Source organism: Nyctereutes procyonoides, unplaced genomic scaffold (assembly GCF_905146905.1).
Source record: "Nyctereutes procyonoides isolate TBG_1078 unplaced genomic scaffold, NYPRO_anot_genome, whole genome shotgun sequence".
Classification (NCBI taxonomy): domain Eukaryota; kingdom Metazoa; phylum Chordata; class Mammalia; order Carnivora; family Canidae; genus Nyctereutes; species Nyctereutes procyonoides.
Window position 1 is genome coordinate 71502855 of NW_026575142.1, and position 15082 is coordinate 71517936.

A 15082-nucleotide genomic window follows, 5' to 3' on the forward strand; every position below is an offset into this window, starting at 1 on the left:
GAGACATGGCTCCAGGCTTTCTCCACCTTCTTTTCTTCATCAATCTTTTCCAACTAAGGAATCTCTCTCAGTCCGCCCTCCCTGGTTACCCACTTGTTAAAACTAAAATCTTACCTCCTACGTAGAGCCTTTTTAGACTTATTTATGAGGCTGGTACTTTTTTGTGTTTTTTGAGTACAAAAAATAAAATTTCCTGAATAGGCAGGAAAAAAAAAAAGTTTTTGAACAAAGTTTAGTGAGCATTTTGTGAGGCAGAACTGATTCCCGTGTTTAAAAAAAGAAACAAAAACAAAAACAAAAATCCTCACACCAAAGCTGTATGAAAAACATTCCCAAAATAACCAAGGACTGATTTGTACAAATCCTGTCTTAGTCCTTAATTTCTCTGGCATAGTTGTGTGCCCTTCCGGGGCTGGAGCCAAATCTGCTTTGTTCCCTCTGTATAAAAATAAGTCTGTAGAAGGTCAAGAAAAAGGGTTATTTTTAAAAAACATATCGAATAAATTAAGTGCAAAAAGAAGACACATCTCGGATAATACATCTAACGTGGCATCTTTGCCTTAATTGTTTGCATGTTGAAAGACTAGGGTTTACTCGTTAATGAACAGATAATGAAGCGCTTCCATTCTGTCATTGTTTTTCACCCAGACTTCCCACTTGTGATTTGGGGGAGGAGAAATTGGCCTGATTACCACAATCTTCATGGACATGTGCTTTGAAAGCCCCTCCCGCAGGTGACTCAAGTGCCCAGACCCTTCCCCTTTAGCCCTTCAACCCCATGAAAGGACTTCTAGCCTAGATGTGAATTATTGCGAATAAAAGCAATCCTGCCCTCTTTTCCTAAGCCTCCCACACCACAGGAGGAAATATCCCTATTTTTAGTCAAATACAACTACCTAAGGCCTAACTTAATGTTCAACATCAATATGGCTAGGCCGGATCATATTAGGTTTTAGCTATTGGCTCCCGCAAAACCACCAGAAAAACTGTTGAGCAAAGAATGCCAAATTCGTTAGACCGACTTTAGTAGCATCACCTTGACCGTGTGAGTTGTGTCTCAGAAAAAAGTGGTGTGGGGAGGATATTTATACGTCTTGGGGTCTGGGGCTCCTGGGGGGCTCAGTTGGTTAAGTGTCTGCCTTCGGCTCAGGTCATGATCCCGGGGTCCTGGGATCGAGTCCCACCTTGGGCTCCCTGCTCGGCGGTATATCTGCTTCTCCCCACCCCCTACTCATGCTCCTTCTCTCTCTCTCTCATTCTCTCACTCTCACTCAAATAAATAAATAAAATTAAAAAAAAAAAACACCTTAGACTCTGGGCTTAAATGATTTAAGGCAGGATTCCAAGGCATAAAACAGATAGAGATTAGGGAAAATCTGTGACACGATGGTTTCTGATTGGTGGACACAGGCGTCTTGTCGACAGCCTTGGTAAGTAAGCTGCTGCTTAGAAGCAAGCCGCTTGCTCAGGTGTGTAGTGTGTTGCTGAGCAAGGAGGCGGCGTACGCAGAGCAAATTATTTGCCTGAATAAATTAGTCTTCAAAAATGTCCTGAGGTAAACAGTGAGGTTACTTCCTGGTTTACTGTCTTATCTTCCTGACCTGAAGAATGTCCTGCAACACACAGGTAAGTCTCGCTGAGGCAGGTGGCCTGTTATCAGTCCTGAGAGTCAAGTTATGTAGACACAGTTGGTTTCCTTCTCACCAAAAAGGCCAGCAGATGATTAGAAGTTCAATTCATCACACACAAGGGGTATGAAGGTTCAATAGGGTTGAACCAACCTACAAGAAACCAACAAGAAGGTTACACGGAGCTGTGAGCAGAAAAAGGAGTCGCTAGATCCGTTCTTGGGAAGACAGGGACTCGGCAGGGGAGCCCAATGAGAAGTCGGGCGTGTGAAGTAAGTCATCACAGAGACCACGAAAATCGAGAAGCGTCCATTTGCTTATTTGCAGTAGCTCAAGAAAACAGCAGGTGCCACACGAGTGGAGAGGTGCCCTATGCCCTTGCTCCTCAGTTCAATCCCTATTTAGAGAAGGATCAAGACCAGAAAGTAGAAACTCTAGTAGAGTCAGCGGAGTGGTCACAGGGAGCACCAGGAGGAGTGCTCTTACGACGAGCACTGGCTGTGGCACGGAAGTGTTGAATCACTGTTTTGCACACCTGAAACTAACATCACGTGTATGGTAACTAACTGGAACTTGAAGAAAAATGTAACAAATAATAATAAATAAATAAACAAATACATAAATACATAAGTGTATGCAAATATGCATGCATACATTTTTTTTAAGACAGTTAAAGTACCTGGAATTAGTCAACAGGCCATAAGTTTTCAATCCAGGTAAATTCTAGAGCTTGAGGAAAAAGGATAGGACTTTGTGGTGCCTGTCCAGCCAACATCAGACAGAAAAGTAGAACAGAGTTCAAGACAAAAGCGTCGCTCAGTACTGAACAAGCTGGTGTTTGATGTACTTTGGAAATGAGACCACAGGCCTGGGATACTTTCAAAACTGGCTTTTCCATTTCATTAAAAGTCGGCACGCAGGAAAAAAACGAGGGCAGCAACTACCAGACGTCTGACAAATGACTCACCTCAAACCATAACACATCACTGTCTGTGTTTTATTTTATGTATAAACTCACCCCACAATTCCCTCCTTTCCACAGATTTCCAGGAATTGTTTTTGGATCCACGGAAGAAGGAGTCTCTTACATTCAAAGGTAAATAAATTTCAAAAAGCTGAAATATTTATTTGAGAAGTGATTTGAGTACCTACTTTGAAAATAGTAACAATAAATGAGGTCAAATTTATTTATTTATTTATTTATTTATTTATTTATTTATTTATTTATTTATATATGATTTTATTCATTTATTTGAGAGAGAGAGAGAGAGCACAGGTTGGGGGGAAAGGGGGAGAGGGAGAAGCAGGCTCCCCACCGAGCAGGGAGCCAGATGCAGATGTGGGGCTTGACCACAGGACCCTGAGATCATGACCTGAGCTAAAGTCAGATGCTTAACCCATGGAGCCACGCAGGTGCCCCGAGGTCAAATATATTTTTGGCAAGAGATCGGAAGATGTACATTGAAAATAAGGGTATTACCATAAACAAAATAAAATATACATCTGAAGGGAGTGTTAGATAAACATTGAAAGGAAGGACAGTCCACAGTATGCTAGCAGTAAGACAAATCAAATTTGATATTGAGTTTCTACAAAAGATCCCAGGGTTGTTACCAAGCATAAAGCACTAAAGACTGTTCTGTTATTTAGAGTTTTCACCGAGTTTGTGATGTGGGGACTCCTTCCCTTCTGTCAGTCACGGTAATCTCTCTCAGGAATCTCTCTCTCTCGGGAATCTGACTCCCATAGCAAGAGCCAACAGGGGAACCCCAAACACTCATAATTTTTCATAATAAAAGTATTTTGAAGAGAGACACAAAATTATCTTTTTAAAAAATATGAAAATAAAAAAATATGAAAATACCACAAAAGGTTTCATAAACTCAAACACTGAAGGTATAAGAGCTTAGAAATGGGACCATTATGTCAACCTGATTTCAGCTGTGTTTGAACTGTTCAAGTCTAACAGTCTCCTCCCTAAAATAAAAAAAAAAAAAGAAAGAAAGAAAGGAAAGAGGTCAGTTTCTAAATATCGTAAATGCATGGAAAATAATGACCTGTCACTCCACAGGCCTTCCATCCTCCCTCCTCGTAAGAATGCACACATTGCACTTTCATCATCTCCAGAGTGAGATAATGAAAACAAGGGTCCGTATCTGTGAAAAACTATTTCCTGACCACCTCACTCTGCTCTAACTTTTCTTTGTTTGCTGCCCGTGAAATGTCATTCGAGCAAAATTAGACATCTCCGCAGAGGAAGGCGTCAGGCTGCGCGGCCTCTTACGAGGGATGCTTGTGTGTTGGGAGAACTGGCATAATGACATCCCGCCTCATAACGACCATTCCCAGGTATAGAAATTACAGGAATCTTTTAAAACCAGGCAGGGTTCTGACCATCTTGGCTGCATGTATTTTCCGTCTTTCAAGCTTGGTAGTTATTCCTTTCATAAGGATAATGAGTGTCACGCTGGAATCCGCAACCCAGCTACATCTGTTCTCCCTTGTTTTCTAGATATCACATTCATTGTATTTCCCAGCAGGAGCCTCCAATCAAGATCCCGCATATTGCTGCATGATAAATGTCACAGAGGAAAAAATGGTCCAGTGCCAAAGTCATTATCACAGCTAGGGCCCCTCTCGAACAAAGCCGCTCATTGCTCACGTTTTCCCTTGGACAACGGTACCGTGGTTCGGCCTTTTCAAAACGTGGAAACTTTCTGCCCACTATTTGTATAATATGCCAGTTGTCCACTGGCTGGCACGTCTTCCCCGTGCACTTCATTATTTGGGTTCACTCTGTTCTTCTCCTTCTCCTTCACGGTGCTCACCACCCACGGCACTGCATCCTTCAGGGTAAGAGAACACGCGATGGAGGGCACGGCCCGGGGGACGGCACCGCACTGCCCGTAGCTCCCTGGTAACGCAGGATCTAGGAGGGCCAACACCTGCCGGAACAGAGACTTTGGAGGTGACTCAAAACCCCCCTTAACCCGAATGCCCAGGTTGTGTATTCTAGAATTAGACCTAAGAAGGTCTAACTGAGCCCCGTATATTATGAATAAGAATACCGAGGCTCAGACAGGTTAAATGAGCTAGACAGACACACGGCCGCTTGACTACAGAGAAGGACGTGGGACCAGACCACTTGGCTTTCACAGCCTCGCCAGACGCCACACCCACCTGTCTTAAAGTAAATGGAAGTTTCTGTTAAATCTAACAATCAGAGTTCTTTCCTGTCATGTTAGACATTTTTGAACCTTATTTCTAAAAACTTTTCTCAAAATAGGAACCCGGTTTTCTATCCTTACACATTAAATACATTAGCAGCGACTGAACTCCCCAGTCTTTGAAGACTGACCTGCTGAGAAGTTGGCATTTTGCAGCCGAGTGATCATACTCTAGTAAGGTGGATAAAATGGGAAAGTTGTAGGTGACTAGATGAAATCTGCCCTGCCTGGAATCGAATGACCACTTTAAATACATACTGATTATTTTCTTAAAGTTTGCTTCTCTTTCCTAAGGTTAAGGGAAAAAAATAATTCGGGTTAGTTAATGGTTTTATACAATGGAGGCCTCTCTGCTTTTATCTTAGGATTTAAATTACAGGACAGACCTGATATAATATGTAAGTTAGCTCAACCTTCCAACCCTAAACGATTTTTCTCCGTTTATCTCATCGGAACTCCTATTTCATTTAATTGTTGTCACTTCCTGTGGTATGTTTGGGGAGAAAGGGAGGAGAGAGAGATCAAAATAATACAAGAAATAATTCTGTATTTTTTCCTTTTTCCCTCTACTGACATAGAAAGTCTAATTTGTTCTCGTTTTTAATCATTGCCGTGAAGTTTTAAAATAATGTCATCTTCCCAACCAAAACCTCACCACACTTCTGTACTCTGACCCCTTCCTCCGTTTTGTTTTTTTATTTTTTGAAAAATTAACCTCTTTCATTTTAGGTTAATTTTTCCTTCTGTGTTTCTTTCAATGGCCCATGGGTAGCAAATAGTCTTTAGAGGCCTGCAAGTATCGTTCTTTCTCCCTTTCGCTTGCATGACCGTGTAGCTAGATACCAAACTCCAGAATGGTATATTCCTTTCCCTCAGACACTGAGAAAATATTAATCCAGGGGCCTCTGCCATCTACTGTTGTTGTAGCTGATTAGTCTGATTTCTTGTTTTCTTTTTTTAGGTAATCCGTTTTTCCCACTAGCAGCTCTTAAGATTTTCAATTTACCCGTATCTCCTGCTGTTTCATTACAAGCACCTAGATAGGGCCTTACTCCTCTCTATTCTGCTTTGTTCTCAAGATGCACTTTTAGTGGAGAATGTAGGGTTTTTTATGATGCTGGTAAACTCTCAGCTCTTTTCCTGACACATGTTTCCTGCTCTTCCTTCTAGTCTCTTATTCTAGAAAGCTTATTAAACATGTACTGAACCTTTCACACATACTTTCTTCCATATCCCTTAACTTCTCTGTCATATTTTTTTTTAATTTTCTATATCACTGGGCTATGTTCTGGGACCACTCCTCAATAGCAACTTCTAGTTAGCTGATTATCTTTTCTTTTTTTTAATAATAAATTTATTTTTTATTGGTGTTCAATTTGCCAACATACAGAATAACACCCAGTGCTCATCCCGTCAAGTGCCCTCCTCAGTGCCCGTCACCCATTCACCCCCACCCCCCGCCCTCCTCCCCTTCCACCACCCCTAGTTCGTTTCCCAGACACATAGACACATAGATCAATGGAACAGAATAGGGAATCCAGAAGTGGACCCTCAACTTTATGGTCAACTAATATTCGATAAAGGAGGAAAGACGATCCACTGGAAGAAAGACAGTCTCTTCAATAAATGGTGCTGGGAAAATTGGACATCCACATGCAGAAGAATGAAACTAGAGCACTCTCTTGTACCATACACAGAGATAAACTCAAAATGGATGAAAGATCTAAATGTGAGACAAGATTCCATCAAAATCCTAGAGGAGAACACAGGCAACTCCCTTTTTGAACTCGGCCACAGCAACTTCTTGCAAGATACATCCACGAAGGCAAGAGAAACAAAAGCAAAAATGAACTATTGGGACTTCATCAAGATAAGAAGCTTTTGCACAGCAAAGGATACAGTCAACAAAACTCAAAGACAACCACAGAATGGGAGAAGATATTTGCAAATGACGTATCAGATAAAGGACTAATTTCCAAGATCTATAAAGAACTTATTAAACTCAACACCAAAGAAACAAACAATCCAATGAAATGGGCAAAAGACATAAACAGAAATCTCACAGAGGAAGACATAGACATGGCCAACACGCACATGATTATCTTTTCAACATCACCCAATCTTGAGTTTATAGTCAATGTTGATATTTTTAAAAAATTTAATGATTAATTTCTTTCATTTCCACAATTGCACAGTGGTTCTTCTCCATATCTACGTGGTCTTCTTTCATTTATGCCAAGACGTGTTTCTCTCACTCTCTTTTTATGTTCTTTTATCCCTCTGGAGCTTCTGAACAAAATTTTTTCCAACAATACCATTCTTTATGAACAAACGGAGCGAATTCATCTGCTAATTGTTGATTTTCTTGGCTATCTTAATACTAGTTCTCTTTGAGTGATTTAAACTTTCAGTTTGGAGACTTATCTTGAATTTGGGGTAGATGACTCTCTACAGGCTCACACATGTCCAACTAGATGTTTCACTACTGCTTCTACCAGTTTTTCAAGGGACCCTTAATTAGTTCCCATAGGACTCTTGAACTACAAAGATAAGAGAGCTATCACTGACAGAGACACTGCACTAGTAGGTGGTTTATCTAAAATCCTGATTACTAGGCTGTTTCAGAGGTATTTCACTTCTCTAAACACACACATTTATAGCCTTTTATGGACATTTCTACCGCCAATAGAATTGAACACCTGACTAGTTCTCCTTGCCTCTGACTCTGAAGTCTGAAACCATTCTCTGCACACCTTTTCGTTATATCTATTCTATTCTGGGGCCACGGTAGTATTGATTTCAATATGACTATTGTAATAATAATTAGTTCCCTTTATCAAATATTTCTACTCTTCCTTCTAGACAGTCTGATCTTATTTCTCTTCCTTGGACACGGCCTTGGGATTTGATTTGGTGAATGAAATATAAGTGGATGTGGCACGTGTGTTCTCTAGATGGATACTATAAAAGGCTAGTGCATGACTCATCATGCTCTTTTTCACTCTGCCATAGCAACTAGCAAAGCCCCAAACCCAACCACCTGGATGTCAAGGTGAGGACACCATGGACTAAAGTCCTGAGCAAGTCACAATGAAAATGTAACATGAGGGGCGCCTGGGTGGCTCAGTCGGTTAAGCATCTGCCTTCAGCTCAGGTCACAATGCCAGGGTCCTGGGATAGAGCCCTGCCTCAGCCTCCCTGCTCAGGGGGGAGCCTGCTTCTCCCTCACCCTCTGCCTGCCACTACTCCTGTTTGTGCTCTCTCTCTCTCCTTCTGTAAAATAAATCAAATCTTTAAAAATAGAAAAAGAGAAATACCATGTGATTTCCCTTACATGTGAAATCCAAAAAAACAAAACAAAACAAACAGAAATAGAACCATAAATACAGAGAATGAACTGGTGGTTTCCAAAAGGGGGGAAGTTGGGGGATGGGTGAAATAGTTAAGGAGTTTAACAGGTACGAACTTCCAGTTATAAAATAAAAAATAAAATATATTTTTTATTTAGGGCATATAGTCAATAATGTTATAATGACATTGTATGGTGACAGGTTGTAAGGCAAGCATAGCATAATATACGAAATCATCAAATCACTATGCTATCTACCTGAAACTGATGGAAGATTGTATGTCAGTAATACTGCAATTTTTAAAAATCCTGTGTATCATGATCTAAATAAGGAAAAGTCAACCGTTCCATTTACAGAGATCACTGCATTTGAATCATCCATTTATTCATTCTTTCAACAAATTTTATTAAGCATCTACTATAACAAACATTACTGCATTAGAGACAAAAGATGAAAACTATATATTTCTCTGATCTTGAAAAGTTAAAAATATAGAAAGGGCAAGAACAAGTAATGACACAAGTAATATAAACAGTAAAAAGGAACATTCTCTGCAAGTACAGAGATGAAGTTACTCATCTTGCTTCAGTCGCAGAATGAAAGGTTTTCGTGCCGTTTAAGAACGATTGTGCTCTAGGAGTCAAAAAAAAGAGGTTTTCTGAACCAGAAATCATGGTGAATGGGTGACCACACATTTTATTTATTTGTATCATGAGTCCTGCCTATGATCCTTCAACCCAAATTTATAACTGGACATAAATGTTCCTCCACCCCTGGCAGTGAAAATGGGGTTGAATGTCCCATTCTTTAACTATCCATTAAATATTTTCCTATCAATTATTCTGGAAGATAGTTTCATTTCCAAAATGAGCAGACCAAAGTTTGCCTTAATCTTACTGCTGATTTCTCAAATAAAGCTTTCCTATAAGCATAAGTCACCTGCGGAGTGATAATCATCCAAGAGATTTAGAAAGTTTTCCTTCCACCTTGACTCTGGATTTAAGAAACTCACATGCATGCAGTGTGTTACAGTCTTCAGAGTTCTGCACATATAATCCAATTTTTACCTCAGAGCAACCTTCTAAGGGGTTCAGATCAGACCTGAGCCTAGGGTTGTGCTATTTCATCCATACCCTGGACTGTACCAGTGAGGTCCATTCTACTTCAAGTCTGGTTGGGTAGTGGCCAATTCCAATCAGAACTTGCTTCAGATTTGTTGTTTTAATCTTTAGGAGCTTTGTAAGGCCTGAAACAACATATCCTCAAGACTGTGTTTAAAAAATCAATTGATTATAATTATGATGGGGGAGATATGTTTCCTTTTTTTTAGCATATATCAAATAATGTCTATGTTCAAAGGGTTGGAATAGGAGACTGTCATGGGATTGTAATTGAAAGCAAAGAAGGAGGAAAGAGAAAATTTCTCATTGGCTCTGAAGACAACTTTCTGTTCTTTACGTCATCACAAGTTTATCTCCAGTGGCGAGAGCTAATAGATTTTACTGGGTTTTCTCTCTCTCCTTCCCTCTCTCTCAGTCTGTTTCTCTACTTCTCTGTCTGTGTCTCTGTCTCTCTCCATTTTATAAACAATATTAGAGTAATAACTGGAAGCTCAAGACCTAATCCAAGTACTGACTGTGGTGCGATTCTATTTACAACCAGAGTGACAAGGGCGAGAAATGACAAAGAAATTGTACCAAGGTCACCCGGCAATTTTGAATGAAGTTCTAGTTTCCCACTCTGAATGAGAAATTGGGTTTTCCTTTCTTTACAAGCTCTCTTTACCCCTTCTTTTCATGCAACATTTATCTATTTTTTAAGGGGAAAAAAAGGTATTTTTGTAAAACCAACAACAACAACAAAAAAAGCTAGCCAACATGTTCAATAGCATGGGCTTGTGAGAGAACCTGCTACATTTAGAGAATTACCAGCATCCCAGTACGGTGGAAGTATCGGTGGCACAGAGCAAGGAGAGGTCGAGGTCAGAGCCTGAGAGCGGTTGTAGACCACACTAATATGTCTGGACCATTTTGATCACAGGAGCTCACCTACGATGACATTATTTCATATGCCAGCCCCACTTCATTAAAATTCTTCATTAAAACTACTCTAATGACTACACATTCCATCAAATGAACATATTCTGATTTAAGGACAACTTGAATGTTGTGTATTTATGTGTTTTTCTCCACCATTACAAAAACCACAACAGTAAACACGTCGACAAACCTTTACTTGTTATGGTTCATCTCTGTTTCCTAGGAGAGGTACTTCTGAGACATAGGACTAGAAGCATATTCAGTTCAAAGGAGCCAGGCATAATTATGGCCCTATTCCAGGTTCACATCTTTTCTTAGATTAGAAAAATGTCAGCGTACAGATCTTTTTAGGCCACGCACGAAAATGTGTTCTATGTATATGCGTAGCTACATGACTTGATACACAGAAGACAGACAGAGGCATGAGCAATCTTAAGAGTATATCCTAGACGGTGCTCTACATCGTCTTAATTAGGATCACATTAAATTTCATGAGTTTAATGTTCCCTAGGGGGAGAAGGTAGGACTTTTTCTACTTAATTTCTCACTTAGACATTCCCACGAGTCTCCATGTTTTCATTAGTTTCTCTGGAGAACAAGAGAGCAAGTCACAACTCACCCTCTGACTAGGAGTATCCCGTTTTTACAGGAATGAGTCAGAAGGATTTCTGAGGCAGATGGCTCTCCTGAAATGTCTACCAGAAAAGCCTTCTCTTAAATAACTTAATCATGGACTTTTCAGAGCAGGAAAAGACCCCCAAAGTCATCTAGCCCAATGTTAAGCACGATATGTGTCCTGTTCGTGGTACCAATCACAGGCTGCTTCATGATGGAAACCGTCCTCATGGAAACACTGTTCCTGGTATGATTTTCACTGGGGTCCAGAAGTGTACTTCCTTTTTTATTTTATTTGTTTTTAGGATCACGTTTATTGCAAGTGATAGTGCTTTTGTGTTTGTTACTTACTTTAAATTTCTTTTGGGGGGCACCTGGGTGGCTCAGCGGTTTAGCGCTGCCTTCGGCCCAGGGCGTGATCCTGGAGTCCCAGGACTGAGTCCCTCATCTGCTTCCCTGCATGGAGCTTGCTTCTCCCTCTGCCTGTGTCTCTGCCTCTATTTCTCTGTGTCTCTCATGATTAAATAAATAAAATCTTTTTTTAAAAAAAATCTTTTTTAAATATACATTTTTTTATAGCTTAGGTGACACAATGAAATATAGTAGGTACAAAAGTAGACGGTGGGATTTGTAAAGGCGTAGGGGCCTTGAAGGGAACACATAAATGACCAGAGTTTGTGCGACAACTGTTCTAGGCCAACCTTCTCATTTGATGTGTAAGAGCCAGGGAGGTGAACTAATTTACCCCAAATCATCCAATCAAAGAGCAGCACCCAGACCCCTGCCCCTGGTCCCACCCTTCATTTGGATCTACCCGACTGCCTCTGTCATGTTCTCTTGCAATAGGAATATGCACTCCTGAGTTCTAAGTAGGATAAAGTCAAATCTTGTGAATGGGAAGTGTGGCAAAACTAGGTGAACATATTGCAAGTTTCTTCTTTTCAAGAAGTAGCTGTCATTCTCATCAGAGGTAGGAAAATTAAGTTGCTGTCCTTCACACTCCCAAAGACTATCATTATGCCATTTCTTGTGGGTGCACTGGGCCAGCACTGCAGAGATAATAGGTTATTATAGGAAAATTTGGCTTTGACGTTTGTAAGATAAATTTGCAGTCAATTATATGAAAAATACTCCGTTAGATAAAGAGAGTGTACCAATTACGTGAAGATGGCCTACTGCTAATAATATAATTGAAATTTAGAGAGAGGAAGGCTCAGCCCTCCAGAAACTCACTGCATCAGGGACAGTAATACAATCATGTAAACATTTGTCCTCTCAGCCATTGTCAGTTGTTCTCAGAATTTTCCTAATCGAATGTCATTTTGTGAATATATTAAAACCCTGCCCTGTAATTAGCTCCAAGATATTTCAGCTCTTTGCCACGAAACGTAAAAAATAACTAAACAGCTACACGTCCGTCCATCATAGTACACGTAGACATGTAGCACTGGTAACCCAAAGATGCGAGTTTTGAAATGCAAGTGCCAAGCCTGTATCACTCGGTAGGTAATGACGGCTTTTAGTTCATCCTGGAAGGGGGATATTTTAGACTCCGCGGCAGGGGAGAAAGCAACTCATCCACAGAGTGTGCTCTCTGCAGCTGTGAAGTAGCTGCCAGTGGCCCGCTGCCAAGGTGCTTCAATCTCAACTGAACAAAACGGGAACAAGAGTGTTCTGAGAAACAATCCTGCAAAGGGATGGCCTCGTATTGGATTCTTTTTCATCTTCAATGATTTGGGGGCCCATCTGAATTTAAAATGTAAAATGAAATATTTATCAACAATCAAAAACAGACATGTCGGGCTGCGTTATCTGAATTCGATGCTTCTTTCATCTCCGAGAATAGAAGGCTGCTTCAGAGGAGCAAGCGTTCGCCCTGCCGCAGCGAGGCCTCCTTGCAGGGGAGACACTATGAAAGGTTAACCCTGTCGCTTCGAAGGAGCTCTGCTAGGGAACGGTACTCCAAATTCGACTAACAATGAAATACCGAGTGCCTACCTTTCTTATTCCAGGATTTTAAATTATTTTCCATTCGTAAAATGTAATAATAATGGTTACCGTGTTAAGGGAGAGTGGGATGATAAAAAGATTGAGATGATGGGGAGGGACGTAAGGGACCTTTACCAGTTTTCCTTTAAAAAAGGAAAAAGTTCAATCCCTTAGGAATTCAATATTCACATCTCAGAGAAACACAACACAAAGTGCGCTCTCATAGTTGAGAATTGATGTTAACCCTTTGTGTCTAGTTTGAAGCTTCTTGCATTTGTCTAAAGCTACAAGCCAGAATCTTGTACCTCCTTTGATAAAAAGCATGTATAACGTAAAGTAGTTTTGCATATTCTAGTGCTGCATGGGGGATGGATTTTTTTTTTGAAAGACTTGAGGCAGAACCTTGTAATTTGAGTGAATGATGAGTGTAAGATCGTACCTACCCTAAAATGCTAAAAATATGCATTATTTCAAATAAAACCAAGAAATGCAGCAATAAAAAAATAAAAATAAAGGGTACATTTTTTTATTCTATCTTTACAAAAGCCTTGCAAAGTAGCTGTTAAAATTTGCCACTTTATAAATGGGGGGGGGGGGGGAGCCATAAATAGGATAAATATATTATTGGCTACTAATGGGAAGAAACTGCATTTGGACCGGGATCCGTTTGTCTCTTACCTACTGCTGTCTTCTCACTACTACGAGGCCTTCTCTCTACAACATTTCTTCTTTTCCTAATTCCCTGCCTTGATAACTGAAGGCCTCTCCTCATCTCTGCATTGTTGGCAGGGTCCCATTTCCAACCTATTGGCCTTATCGTCTTTGAGTGGTCACAAAGGTAAATTTTTGGTCCTGATCTCTCAGCGCCGCTTGTCTCCTGTTGGGTTCCTTCCCCATGCTGGCCCTTGCCATGGCTGGATACCAAGGCTTCAATACCACCTGCTGCCTGGATTTCCCAGCCGTACCTGGGTCATTTCTAGAACACCCAGGAGGCCTCTCACAGACACCTGATCCCCAAGTAAATCTATAGAGACTTCCTATTGATCCTTCTCCTTAACACCGAGTTTAGACTTACCTACTCAGCTAATCTGGTTAGGTTCTTCTTTTCCCCAATTAAACCGACTGCTAATTTAAATCTAATTAATGACTCTATTTAATAGAACGACAGTAAGTGTCAAGAAAGGGGCCCCGTTTTTGCCAGAAATATATTCTCTGCTGGACATATTTTCTGGTTTAATCATCACCACCCGGTGGGAACGGTAGGATGGAACGGTATATGGTCCCCATTTTAAAGTAGGAAAAACAGAACGCGGACTATCACAATCCAAGGCTCTCTCTAAAGCCCATGCTCTACTTTATCTCCATCTCCTGCTTCCCAATCCGTTTATTCCTTCTGTGACACTGCCCTTTGGCCATTACATTGTTTTGCCCAGGTGGTGGTTGAAGAGATTTTTTTTTTCCTTAGTCACATCATTAATGAGCTAGGATAACTTGCCTTACATGTGTCACAGGCAGCTGCCCTACAGAATTTCAAGTTTTCCAACCGGGCAGAGCTATGTGTTCTTAAAACCCAAAGCAAAGGCCACAGTGTGCGCTGCCAGTGGGATCCTCTTTGTTAGTGACATTAAAGGAAGTCCATTTCACTCCAGAAATAGCAGCCTCTCCCCTTTTTTCAACACGGCACACAAGACAGTAAAGTCTCTGTCACACTATTTATGGAAATCATTTATGATTGCACTTGGACCTTCAGGCACTTCTGCCCGGGCTCCGTTCACCACCTCCAGGAATCCTGCCAATCCGATGCACTCACATCAGATGCGTTAAGACTTTGTTTTTTATTGTCCTACTGGTATCCTACCACTATTGCTGTAATAAAGAGTTTTATTTCGGAACCAAACAATTATTTGCTAGGATATGTTGAAGCTAGAAAATTGGTTTGTACCTCAAGGAGCAGTGAGAATGTAGGAAAATCTGCTCTCTTGCTGGCGCATTGATTCCTGGAGGTAGACAGGAATGGATGAGAATTAAAATGCCCTCCATCCAGAGAATTGTTCAAAAGGAGTTTGATTAAGCACGCAATCTTTTCAGGACGGCTGCCAAAATTGTAGGCCCGGTTTTAAGTCAAAGAAGCAGTCAGATAAATTGACGCTTGAGACCAAATATTCAAATGCACAGACCTATATTTTCATCTGTTATAAATTCAAAAGGGAAAGGAAAAACATCCCCCGTCCTGC